Source organism: Lathyrus oleraceus, chromosome 1, assembly GCF_024323335.1.
Source record: "Lathyrus oleraceus cultivar Zhongwan6 chromosome 1, CAAS_Psat_ZW6_1.0, whole genome shotgun sequence".
In the NCBI taxonomy this organism is placed as follows: domain Eukaryota; kingdom Viridiplantae; phylum Streptophyta; class Magnoliopsida; order Fabales; family Fabaceae; genus Lathyrus; species Lathyrus oleraceus.
This window is the reverse complement of record NC_066579.1, coordinates 106,323,361-106,337,828: the sequence shown is the minus strand read 5'-3', so window position 1 is coordinate 106,337,828 and position 14,468 is coordinate 106,323,361.

Sequence of the window (14,468 nt, the reverse complement as noted above, 5' to 3'; positions counted from 1 at the left end):
ACAGGGTGAGCTCATGACAAAAAGTGAGGATTCAGAAAGGTGGAACCCTCTCCACTGACTGACCGGACAAAAGATCTTGGGCTTTTGTTCTGAAGCATCGACACGTAGTGTGAGCATAAAGAACGACACACTGAATAACGGGGGATTGACTACTGATCCCTTCTATCCGTCAATTGCCTCTTCGTGGAGGTCTTTGGGCACAAAAGTAAACACACAAAAAAACATTGCCTCCTATCGAGGTCTTCCAGCTAAGAAAGCGGTAAAATGCGGGAAAGATGTAAAAGGGATCAAGAGATCCACCACACGAATAAAAATCCGAAGTAATAACAACTAAAGAAGCAAGAAACCCGGTGATTTCTCAGGCTAGCACCATCAAAGAAAGCAAGTCAGCAAAGTAATCGGAATAAATCTCCAAATGGTATCCCACAAATAAAGTGGAATACCAAGCAAGCTATCTCTTCAAGAGTCATGTAAGCCCTCACAAAAACTCAACAAACAAGTTAGAATAACAAGATGGGGTGCAATCAAGAGTTGCACCAAACAGAAGGACCACAACAACAAAATGAACCATGCTGCAAAAAGCTCACAAAAAGCAAACAAGGGTAAGAGGCCTAAACCTCTTGTCAAACGAATGCATCAAAAGGGTATCAAAACTCAAAGTCAGGGGGCAAGGATCCACAGATCAAGACATGACATACATACTAAAACATGTGCCTGGATGCAATAGAAAACATGTCATAACAAACACAAAACAAATTAGAGAGCAAATAGAAGAAAAAAAAAAAAAAAAAAACTACTGTCACGATCGCTACTGTCTCGCTTAGCGAAGGCTTAGCGAAGCTTCGCTGCAGGCTCGCCTAGCGATGGGCTAGCGAATGCCTATGGGTTCTAGATTCTCCATTGATAACAGTACGATTTCAGGGACCCCAAACCCTATGGTATCCATCTCAGCAACGAAATGATTAAACATTCAAGGCATTGTTCTACACATTCATGCACATCTAAAACCACATGTGAAACCTAACGATACCCACTCTTCCAAATTCTATACATTCAGAAATTTCAAATTGAAAGCATAAAGTAATGGAAATAAGGCAAACCTGATTGGAGAGATCGAATGAAATTGAATTGCACTGTTGGGTTTGCAGAACAATCTTAGGGTTTATATGAGAGAGAATTGGTTCTTTGCAAATGAGTTCCCTTCAGTCTCTGGAGGCTGCTCTGAATTCTGTTAGCTCTTCTCTCTCTCTCTGTCTCTCTCTAGGGTTTTGTTTCAATGAAATTCTGAATTTATAACCTGATTTTCGTGGCTTGGTGGGCTCAAATGAGAGAGGTCCAAGTCCAAGATTTTTCTGTTATATTTTAAAACGCGTGGGCTTCGCCTAGCGAAGAATTTGCTCGCCTAGCGAGCATGACAGTTCAGACTCGCTAGGCGAACCACGCTGCTCGCCTAGCGAGCATGACAGCTCAGGAACAGACTTTTGCTCCTTCAAGATTAGCGTTTCGAATGATGAATAGACCCCATTTGAACATGTTGGAATTAACTCAAGTCATTCCCTTGTGTTGACTGATCACCCAGATAGAACCCACAAAGTATCTTGGATGATATTCAAGCTTCTTGGATCTAATTCTGATTGACATGATGAAATGCAATGTGAAATGTTAAATGACCTAAAAATGAATGCATGAATGAGGGGGCAAATTTGAGGTGCTACAGCTGCCCCTATTCAATCAACTGGAGACCCGACAAGAAGATAGCCGCGGCTTTCGCACTTTCGAGGTATCAAGGGATTGAATACAATAAAAGCCTGAAAATTTAAACTGAAGTGAAGTGAAGTGAAGTAACAATGCCTGTCAGAATCGGCAAAGAGGTGGTCTTGAAAGAAGAATCTGTCTGGTACTGTGAGAGTCGGTCTGAATACCGAAAAAGAATGTTAACCTGGATACCAAAATAAATGGTAACACAGAAATAACCATGGCCTGAATGCCGCTCATTAGTCTGAATATTGGAAATGACTTCGATCTGAGCATCGGGAGATATGAGATTATTAATATCGGTCTGAATACCAGGAAACTGGCCTGAATGCCACTTCGGTCTAAATACCGGAAAAAATTGGCCTGAATGACACAAGTTGCGTCGACCTGAACGTCGAAAACCTCTTCGATCTGAAGATCAAAAAATTGGCCTGAATGCCACTTCGGTCTGAATACCGGAAACCTGGCCTGAATGCCCCTTCGGTCTGAATACCGGAAACTTGGCCTGAATGCCCCTTCGGTCTGAATACCAGAAACTTGGCCTGAATGCCACAAGTTGCGTCGACCTGAACGTCAGAAACTTCTTCGATCTGAATACCGGAAAATTGGCCTGAATGCCACTTCGGTCTGAATACCGGAAACCTGGCTTGAATGCCACAAGTTGCGTCGACCTGAACGTCGGAAACTTCTTCGATCTGAACATCGGAAAATTGGCCTGAATGCCACTTCGGTCTGAATACCGAAAACCCGGCCTGAATTCCATAAGTTTCGTCGACCTGAATGTCAGAAACTTCTTCGATCTGAACATCGGAAAATTGGCCTGAATGCCACTTCGGTCTGAATACCGGAAACCTGGCCTGAATGCCACAAGTTGCGTCGACCTGAACGTCGGAAACTTCTTCGATCTGAACATCGGAAAATTGGCCTGAATGCCACTTCGGTCTGAATACCGAAAACCCGGCCTGAATGCCACAAGTTGCGTCGACCTGAATGCCGGAAACTTCTTCGATCTGAACATCGGAAAATTGGCCTGAATGCCACTTCGGTCTGAATACCGGAAAATTCATGCCTGTCAGCATCGGCAGAAATAGGGAAAATAATAATTGAGGCGGCGCGCGGGCCAACGACCCCTGCTAGGAATAATAAAGATAAGTCATGAACAATCTTTAGTCTGAGTACTGGAAACAACTTCTGGCTTATCACTTGGGATACCGAGAATGCCTTATGTTTTACATGCGTATGTTTGAGTTTTTCAATGGCGTAATGCTCCATGAAAATGGAAATGCTACGCGATTTGGGAAGATGCAATGCAATATGATTCTACATGTGGGGATGCAAAATGCTAGGTTAGAGAGAACGCCAAGCCGAGGCAAGGAATTCTGCTGGGGAAATGATCACCATCTTCTAGACCCTGGCAAGGCTGTTGGAGATGCACAGCACAAAGAACTCTGTGGGGAAATGACCCGCCACACGGTGTTCTGGAAAATAACAAAATACCGAGGCTCTGACTAGGGAGAGAATGACACTGAAAACTCGCTATTGAGGAAAGCGACAGTGGTTCTGGCAACCACAATCTGCGAGAGAGACGACTCAGCAGGGGAAACAAACACCGATACGGTACCGAGATTCTGCTTCAAGGAAAGAGACCATGGGTCTGGAATTGAGATTATCGATCTGGCATCGAACTCTGAGGAGCAGCCGCTTCTGCTGGGAAGATACAATCTGGCATTGTCAACTCCGCTGGGGATATACAGTCTGGCACTGTCGACTCTACTGGGGAGTGTATAATCTGAAACAAATACTTGGGGAAGGACAACAGTGAGAGCCTGCTGGGGATTGAAGAATCCAACGCTCGGACCAGCTCTGCTGGGATAAGATACCAAATTCTAACTGTTGAAGCAAAACGATCGCGATCATCTGCTGGGAACCTCAAGGAAATGCCCCGAGTATACCTGTTCTGAATAGACGATCCAAAGCACTTAAAATTTATAGCAATTTTCAATGTTTATTGAGCACGTACCTGTAAAGCTCTTATGTTTCATGATGCAATGTTTATCAAAAATTCGGACGTCATTTTTGCAAACAAAACAGTAAAATGAAAATGGACACAATGATGTACTGAATAACATGATTTTATTGATTGAATGGCATCTGAATAGGCATTTACATCGGGAAGCAATCCCTGGAAAGAGGTAATTGCACAAAAGATAAACAGAAATTAATCTAATGGCAATGTGAAATGGATTTCTATCGGGTTCCAATTCTGCTATGACTCGCTCGTCTTCAAGATCCTCCAGATTATCAGCTTTCTAAAAAAGGTGATTGGACTGTTTCCTATCCTTCAAAATTTTCCAGTTATCGACATGGGATGAGATTCAGAATGCAGTCATTCACTTAATCCCTAACTTTTGCCTGGATCGCCCTTTCGGGTTTTCAATCCACCGGGATACCCATTTTTGCCTAAGTTGCCCTTTCAGGTTTTCAACTTACCGGGTGTACAATCTTTTCATTTTTAATCCCTAATTTTTGCCCGAACCTTTTCATTTTCTTGGTTCGTCGGGATGCCCATTTTTTTCCTGGACTATTCTTTTTACTGTCTAGCGGGTCTACTTTATGCGAAGTATTTTTTAACTGCGTCTGAGTTCACAGGGGAAGTGAAGTTTTCACCATCCATAGTTGCAAGCATTAAGGCCCCACCATCAAAAACCTTGGTGACAATATACGGCCCATCATAGTTAGGAGTCCACATGCCCCTGTGATCTGTTTGAGGAGGAAGGATCCTTTTCAACACTAAATCTCCAACTTGGAAACATCGAGGACGCACTCTCCGATCAAAGGCTCTCTTCATTCGACTCTGATACAACTGCCCATGACAAACGGCTGCCATTCACTTCTCTTAGATAAGACTCAACTCATTGAACCTTGTCTGAATCCATTCAGCTTCGTCTAACTTGACATCCAACAGGACTCTTAGAGAAGGAATCTCCACTTCAACAGGTAGGACTGCTTCCATACCATACACAAGGGAGTAAGGGGTTGCTCCGGTCGATGTACGTACTGAAGTACGGTACCCATGCAAGGCGAAGGGTAGCATCTCATGCCAATCTCTGTACGTGACGACCATCTTCTGCACAATCTTCTTTATGTTCTTATTTGCTGCCTCAACAGCGCCGTTCATCTTAGGGCGATAAGGGGAAGAATTGTGATGCTGAATGTTGAAGTTCTGGCACAACTCCTTCATCATTTTGTTATTGAGATTGGAACCATTATCAGTAATGATTCTTTCGGGAATCCCATAACGACAAATGATTTCTTTCTTAATGAATCGGGCAACCACATGTCTGGTGACATTCGCGAATGATGTTGCTTCGACCCACTTGGTGAAATAGTCGATTGCAACAAGGATGAAGCGATGCCCATTGGAGGCGGTCGGCTCAATCTTTCCAATCATATCAATTCCCCACATAGCAAAAGGCCATGGCGAAGACATCACATTCAAAGGATTTGGCGGCACATGTACCTTATCAGCATAAATCTGGCATTTATGACACTTCCGAGCATATTTGAAACAATCAGACTCCATGGTCATCCAGTAATAACCTGCTCTTAACAATTTCTTAGTCATTGCATGTCCACCGGCGTGAGTACCGAAAGAGCCTTGATGAACTTCCTGCATTAACATGTTTGCTTCGTGTTTATCCGCGCATCTGAGCAAAACCATGTTGAAGTTCCTCTTATACAAAACATCGTCTTTGTTCAAGAAGAAATTGCCTTCCAATCTTCTCAAAGTCTTTCTATCATTGTTGGATGCCCCTGTAGGGTACTCTTGATTCTTCAGAAAGCACTTGATGTCGTGATACCAGGGTTTGTCGTCGACTACCAGTTCAGCAGCAAACACATACGCGGCCCTGTCGAGGCGCATAACATCAATCCTGGGAGCGTGGTTCCACCGAATAACGTTGATCATGGAGGATAGAGTGGCAAGAGCATCTGACATCTGATTCTCATCACGAGGTATATGATACAACTTTACTATTATGAAGAACATCAACAATCTTCTCGTGTAATCTCTGTAAGGGACCAGATTGAGCTGAAGGGTGTTCCAATCACCATTCACTTGATTGATCACTAGAGCTGAATCTCTGAAGATATCCAGAGTCTTGATTCTCAAATCAATGGCTTGCTCAATACCCAAGATACAAGCTTCATACTCAACTTCATTATTGGTGCACTCAAAAGTCAGACGAGCGGTGAAAGGCATGTGGGCACCTTTCGGAGTAGTAATGACAGCACCAATTCCACTTCCTCTGGCATTGACAGCCCCATTAAACAACAAAGTCCACTTTTCGTCTGGATCAGGTCCCTCCTCAACAACTGGCTCTTCGCAGTCTTTCATTTTGAGGAACATGACGTCTTCATCTGGAAAATCAAACTTCATCGACTCATAATCTTCAATCGGCTGTTGAGCAAGATAGTCTGACAGAATACTCCCTTTGATGGCTTTCTGGGATGTATACTGGATATCATACTCTGTCAGTACCATTTGCCAACGAGCAACTCTTCCGGTAAGAGCTGGCTTCTCGAATATGTACTTGACTGGATCCATCTTGGAGATCAATAAGGTTGTGTGAGTCAACATGTATTGTCTCAATCGCTTAGCAGTCCATGCAAGTGCACAACATGTCTTTTCAAGCATCGAGTATCTCGACTCGCAGCCTGTGAATTTTTTACTCAGGTAGTAGATGGCATGCTCTTTCCTACCTGTCTCGTCGTGTTGACCGAGAACACAACCCATGGAATTGTCTAGTACTGTCAAGTACATAATCAGCGGTCTCCCTGGGACTGGAGGCATAAGGATTGGAGGATTTTGCAAATACTCTTTTATCTTCTCGAAAGCCCTTTGGCAATCATCATTCCACCTGATGGCCTGATCTTTTCTCAACAATTTGAATATTGGCTCACACGTGGCTGTTAGGTGAGAGATGAACCTTGCAATGTAGTTCAACCTTCCTAAGAAACCACAGACTTGTTTCTCTGTTCTTGGCTCAGGCATTTCCTGTATCGCTTTTACTTTGTCAGGATCCACCTCAATCCCTTTTTCACTAACAATGAAACCCAGCAGTTTTCCAGATCTCACCCCGAAAGTACACTTGTCGGATTAAGCCTCAACTTGAATTTTCTCAAACGCTCAAATAGTTTCTGCAGATTCACCAAATGTTCTTCTTCTGTCTGAGATTGGGCAATCATATCATCCACATAAACCTCGATTTCATGATGAATCATATCATGGAAAAAAGTCATCGTAGCTCGTTGATATGTTGCCCCAGCATTTTTCAGACCAAACGGCATCACCTTGCAGCAGAAGGTGCCCCATGGGGTTATGAAAGTTGTCTTCTCCATGTCTTCTAGTGCCATCTTGATTTGATTATAGCCAGAAAAGCCATCCATGAAGGAGAATACCGAGAATTGAGCCGTGTTATCCACCAAAATGTCAATGTGAGGTAATGGGAAATCATCTTTGGGACTGGCTCTGTTCAGATCCCGGTAGTCGACACACATCCGTACCTTTCCATCCTTCTTAGGTACTGGAACGATGTTTGCAACCCATGGCGGATAATTGGTGACTGCTAGAAACCCTGCATCCAACTGTTTTTTCACTTCTTCCTTTATCTTGACAGCCATCTCTGGTCTTGTTCTTTTGAGCTTCTGCTTGACCGGAGGACAACCTTCTTTGAGAGGCAAGCGGTGTACTACGATGTCTGTGTCAAACCCGGGCATGTCCTGATAAGACCAGGCGAAGATGTCAGCATACTCTTGCAGCAATTCAATCAACCCCTTCTTCACATTGTCTTCCAAAGCAGCCCCTATCTTGATTTCTCTCTTGACGTCCTCGGTGCCAAGATTAATCACTTCAATAGACTCTTAATGCGGTTGAATGACCCTTTCTTCCTGTTTTAATAACCTGACGAGTTCTTCAGGGAGTTCACAGTCTTCATCACCCTCTTCTTCAGTTTGAAAGATCGGATTTTCAAAGTCGAAGCGAGCCATAGCAGAATTGTTATCAATAGGATCCGGTGACGTGCATCTGCATGAGTGATGGTATGTGCTTATGAGTGTGAACAAGGAATGAAAACTAAACAAAACATTGCCAAATATATTTTTTTGATTTTTGGAAACTGCAAAAACAGAAGGACAGTGAACAAAATATTTGAATGCAAAAAGACGTCCTTTATTTTTGATAAAAAATGCAGGTATCCACATAGATGAGTGTAAGACCCCAATTTTGACCCTAAGATCCCTCATGGCATCATAACATTGCATTTGCATTGCCTCAAGGATCTTTAGCATCTTGGTTCCCTTTGCCTTTGGGTGGGACTCCTTGTGATTGGTTTGAGATCACCAAGCATGCTTGAATTATACATCATTGTTTCTCTTACTTTTGTTTACTAACCAAAAGCACAAAAATGTGTCACTAACATCTTTTGTTTGAAGCTTGAGTATCACCCAAGACACTTTGTGGGTTCTATTTAGATGATCAGTCAACACAAGGGAATGGCTTGAGATACTTCCAACAGGTTCAAATGGGGTCTATTCGTCAGTCAAAACGTTAATCTTGAAGGAGAAAAAGTTTGTTCATGAGCTCTCATGCTCGCTAGGCGAGCAGAATGGGTCGCCTAGCGAGTCTCAAGAAAAGCCACCAGAATCACCTACGCTCAGAGGAATTTATTGAACTATCATGCTCACTAGGCGAAGCCCACGTGTTAAAAAAAGAAAAAAAAGAAAAAAAAACGAAAAATGAAAAAAATAAATAATAATAATAATAAATAAATAAATAAATAAATAAAATATAACAGAAATTTTTTTGGAATTGGGCCTCTCTCATTTGAGCCCACAGGTCCACAAAAATCAGGTTATAAATTCAGAGTTTCAGTGAAACAAAAAGCAATTCTATTCCTATTACCCTGGCAGGGAAAAAGATAGTGAGAGAAGAGCTAACAGAGTTCAGAGCAACCTCCAGAGACTGAGGGGAACTCATCGGCAAAGAACCAATTCCCTCTCATATAAACCCTAAGATTGCTTTGCAAACCCAACCGGGCAATTCAATTTCATTCGATCTCTCCAGTCAGGTTTGCCTTATTCCCATTACTTTATGCTTTTAATTTGAATGCTCTGAATGTATGAGGTATTATGGGTGAATTTGATACCCTTTTGATGCATGTGTTTGACAAGAGGTTTAGGCCTCCTACCCTTGGTTGCTTTTTGTGAGCTTTTTGTGAATTTTAATGGCATGATTCATGTGGTTACATTTTGATTTGGGGGCAACTCTTGATTACCCTATCCTGTTTGCTCTAACCTGTTTTATGGCATTGTCTTCTCCTGATTTCATCCTTTTACTCTAACCTGTTTGTTGAGTTTTTGTAAAGGCTCACATACTCTTGCAGGGATAGCTTGCTTGGTGTTCCACTTTATTTGTGGGGTACCACCTGGAGGTCTATTCCGATTACCTGTACTGACTCGCTTTCTTTGATGGTGTTTAGCTTGGAAGAGTCTTTGGGTTTCTTATTTATCTAATTGCTGTTACTTCGGATCTTTATCCGTAAGGTAGATCTCTCGATCCCTTTACTTTTCCCGCATGTTACCGATTTCTTAGGTTTCGTATAGCCTCTCGTGGCATGTCATTTAAGGTAGCGTGGTTCCTTCATCTAGGACTGCCTTTTTGCATGAGCATCCCTAAACACCCCAAACTCATTGAATTTTCTTCTCCTAAGAACACGTTATCTCCTTCTACTACAGGCGAGTAAGTCTCCAAAGGTCGAGCATCTGGTAGATTACGTAGTAACGTCGTTCACCCCAAAACACTCCTCTTTAACCCCTAGGTAGCCGAGCTACGAAGACTCTGATTCTCAGATTCAGATGAGATACGTATGCAGTGGATGCGACATCCGTGCGAGTCATTTTCTTTTGACCCTTCTTTTAGTAAGTAGTACATTAGATAAACATACACACTTTTCTCATCCCTTCAATCATGTTTGCACAAATAAATTTTCAAAAAAAAAAAACAACAACAACCTTTGCAACAAATGTGAAAAGGGCTCCCTAGGAGTACCTAGGATGCTTTGGGTGCCTAACACCTTCCCATTGCATAACCAACCCCCTTACCCAGATCTCTGACATTTTTACTAGTTTTTGATTCGATAAAACTTTTAGGTTTTTGTTCGCTTTCTAACCATTCCTTTGGATAAATAGAAGTGCGGTGGCGACTCGACTTGTATGATTTACCTTGGATTTAGTCAATATCTCTAATGGTAACGAATACCCCGCTACAGAAAAGTGGCGACTCTGCTGGGGACTATAAATCCTAGTGGGTTTTGCCTATTTTTCATATTTGTTGTATTGTATTGTATATTTTTTTTTGTGACATATTTTTGTGCAATTTGGGATTACTGTATTGCATGTAATGATTGAATTGCTTGATATTAATTCCTTGTATGCTTGGTGATCTTTGTGAGATGAGTTCTATACCCGAACTCGAGTGCACTTAGGATAGGAGAATGGCATAGTCTTGTCGACTTGTGTGGAGTTATTCCTTAGCAAGTTGACTTGCAAGTCCATTCACTTGGTGGAGGTCATGTTGGGATCAATAATGTCACACAAGTAGTTGTGGTTAGACATTACTCTTTCCAATATAGACCTTAGAAGCCAAGGACCTTTAGTTTACCAAACCCATCTTGGCCTATTCGTAGGATGTAGTGCGAAAGTCGTTCAAGTGTAAGATTTGATACGATTGTTACGCGATACTACACTCATAAGAGTCTCTCTTGAGAATATTTTTGGAATACGAGTAGTCGTTTCTCCGATAATATCCAAAAGATGGGATGATGACTATGGGAACCTTTTGTAGAACATGTTTGGCAGGTTTAAACCTTAGTACACTCCCTTTTGGGTGGTTCTTAACCTAAACTCCATGCTCGTGACTTGCAACAAACCCTTGACTCATGGTTGATCCGTTCAGATATCCTTAATATCAATGGAACTTGGGTGTTGATAAGGTGTAAACCATAATCCACCAAAATGGATGGTTGATATTAAGGATAACATGATCCATCCCATGACCTTTGTTTGGTGTGCTTTGCTTGATCCTTGAGTGTGATTGTTGCATTCATGCATTCATGCACCCATTTGCATTCATATCATCAAAATAATAAGGAAATTTTCAAGGAACTTAAGAGGTCTATTTGCAAAATTTTCAGACATGGAAAGACAAAGAAGGAATACAAAGAAGTACAGTTTCAGACAACCAAACTTGAAAGAGTTAAGGAATTTGACATCTTATGTATTAGATCCCTTGGGTTTCAAGGCTCGTTTCGGGAAGCTTCTTCCTCTTTTGACCACTCAGGTGGATGAAGGATTGATGAGTGTATTGGTGCAGTTTTACGATCCTTTGTACCGTTGCTTCACGTTTTCGGATTTTCAGCTTTTGCCTACACTAGAGGAGTATGCTTATCTTGTGGGTATACCTGTTCTGGATCAGCTGCCGTTCAGTGGCTTGGAAAGGGTTCCCACTTCTCAAGAGATAGCAGACATGTTACACATAGATGAATCTCTGGTTGATGCTCATATGACTACCAAAGGGGGAATTCAAGGTCTCCCTTCTGAGTTCCTCATTGCTCAAGCTACTATGTATGGGAAGGCCATGAGTGAGGACGCCTTTGAGGCCATATTTGTACTTCTCATCTACGGGCTAATGTTATTCCCCAACATCGACAAGTTTGTGGATGTGAACGCTATTAGGATCTTCTCTACTCTTAATCCCGTTCCGACTCTGTTGGGCGATACCTATTTCTCTTTGCATATGAGGAATGCAAAGGGTGGTGGCGCCATTGTGTGTTGTTTGCCTCTGTTGTATAAGTGGTTTATTTCTCACTTACCTCAGACGGTCGCTTTCAAGGAGAACAAGGAATGTCTACGGTGGTCCACGAGACTTATGTCTCTCACTAATGATGATATCTCTTGGTATAACCATGTGTATGATGGTATGCAGATTATTGACTCTTGTGGCGAATTCTCCAATGTACCTCTTCTTGGTACATGTGGTGGGATTACCTATAATCCTGTTTTGGCACGTCGTCATCTTGGGTTCCCCTTAAAGGATAAACCCAATAACATTCTGTTAGAGGGTGTATTTTTTCAGTATGGTAAAGATCCCCAAGGCTTGAAAGCTAGGATGGTCCGCGCTTGGCACAAGATTCATAGGAAAGGAAGGAAAGAGTTGGATCCTAAGAATTGCACCGCTTTGGAGCCTTACACTGTTTGGGTTAGGAAGAGGGCGTCTGAGTATCTCATGCCTTACGAGTATCCGAGACCTACACCTATGATTATGGCTGGGCCTTCAACCCTCCCTAATCAAGGAGTAGAGGAGTTGAGAGACGAAGACCGTTCACGTGCCTGGATCCGTGAACGTGAAGAGTTGCTTCAGCAGATTAAGGAGAAGGATGCGTTGATTGAGTTTCTTGAGCATCAGGTTATTGATGACCCTGATGATGTATGGACTTCTCTACTTCCTCAGTCTTCTAAGTTCTGGAAGAGGAAGTATGATCGACTCGCCAAAGAGAAGGCCAATATGGAGGCAGCCTACGAGAGGGAGGTGAAAAGGCTTCACGCATCTTATCTTCCTGTGTCCCAAGCTTTAGATGATTGTTTCTAGGGATCCATAAGACAATTATTTTCCTTTTCTCTTGTATATGATTGACGATGCTGCACTTCTTTTCCCTGATATTATTTGATGAGATATTTCCATATGTGATAAAATGCTTAATATTTCCAGAATTTGCAAATAAAACTCTAAAGTTCCTTTGAAATAAAAAACAAATCATATGCACAACCATTGCATGCATCATATGCATAAGCAGGTTTTGTTTCCGGTCCCTTGCCCTGTGGTCTAACTCTGTGTCCTTCATTTATTTTGAAGACAAGCTGACTCACCGGTACTACACTAGAGCCAACATTTCAAGACTGATGGATCACTTAGAGCAAGAGAACCGTGAGCTGAAAGAGGAAGTGGTCAGATTGACTGCCCTAATGGAGACACTCATGGCTGCCCAGAGCTAGTCTTCTCCGACACCTTCAACTCCTCCCCAGAGGACAGTTATCTCTGAGATTGTCTCCTCTACTGTACCCGCTGCCAGTGCACACTTTGTTCCAACAGCCAAGCCAACCGGGTTCTCGTGGGGGATGCCTCCCAATCTCATGCCTGAGGGTCCTGTTCCTACCTTTGCTTCTCTGCCGGCATCTAGCCCGGTCCTTGTCGTTCCTCCTCCTGTCGTGCATACTTTGCCCAGGGTAGACGACACCATCTATCATTCTGAGCCGTCTGAGGGTCCAGATGTTTATGAGAAGATGGATGCTATGAACGATCAATTTCTTGAGCTTCGCAAGGAATTGAAAACTCTCAACGGGAAGGATCTTTTCGGGAAGTCTGCTGCCGAACTCTGCTTGGTTCCAAATGTGAAGATCCCTGTGAAATTCAAGGTCCCTGATTTTGAAAAGTACAAAGGAAATACTTGTCCTCTCAGCCACCTGGTCATGTATGCCAGGAAGATGTCGACTCAAACCGATAATGACCAACTACTCATCCACTACTTTCAGGACAGTCTGTCCGGTGCCGCTTTGCGTTGGTACATGGGTTTAGACAGCGCGAACATCTGATCCTTCAATGATCTCGGCGAAGCCTTCGTCAAGCAGTACAAGTACAATGTGGATATGGCTCCCGATAGAGATCAATTGAGAGCCATGTCCCAGAAGGATAAAGAAACATTTAAGGAGTACGCCCAGAGGTGGCGAGAGGTGGCAGCACAGATCGTGCCTCTGCTAGAAGAGAAAGAGATGACTAAGATCTTTTTGAAGACTTTAAGTTCCTTTTATTATGAGCGAATGATTGCTAGCGCTCCTTCTGACTTCACCGAGATGGTGAATATGGGGATGCGTCTAGAAGAAGGGGTCCGTGAAGGATGGTTAACCAGAGAAGAAGGCTCTTCTGCCAAACGTTATGGGGCGTTTGCAAAGAAGAAAGATGGAGAGGCACATGCTGTGATCTCCCATGAGAAACCGAGAAGACCCTCTGTGAGGAGGAAGACTGTGCGTCCCGCCAGTAACCAGCACCAGGTGGCTCATATAGCACCTGTTTTCAGAGACAATCAACAGTACCAGCATCACAATAACAATCAGCAACCACCTCAGCAATATCAGCCACAACAGCTCCGTCCGCAACAGCAGGCCTACCAGCCTCGCAACAGTAATCAAACTAGCACGAGTTACAAAAAGAAAAAGGTCACTTTCGATCCTATTCCTATGATGTACGCAAAGTTATATCCCTCTTTGATAGAAAGGAAGCTGATTACTCCGAGAGACCCACCGGCTATACCTGCTAACCCCCAGTGGTGGTATAAGCCTGAGTTATATGGTGTTTACCATTCTGGTGCTCCCGGCCACGACGTGGAGAATTGTTACCCTTTGAAGACCAAGGTTCAAGACCTTATGAGGTGTGGTATTTTATGGTTTGAGGACGTAGGCCCTAATGTGAAGAAGAACCCATTGCCCGAACATGGGAAATCTGTCAACATGGTCCAGGGTTGCCCTGGAAAATACAAGGTCAAAATGTCAGTCATATTCAACAGTCTCTGGTCCAGATGCATCGTTTGTTGTGTGACTACAGT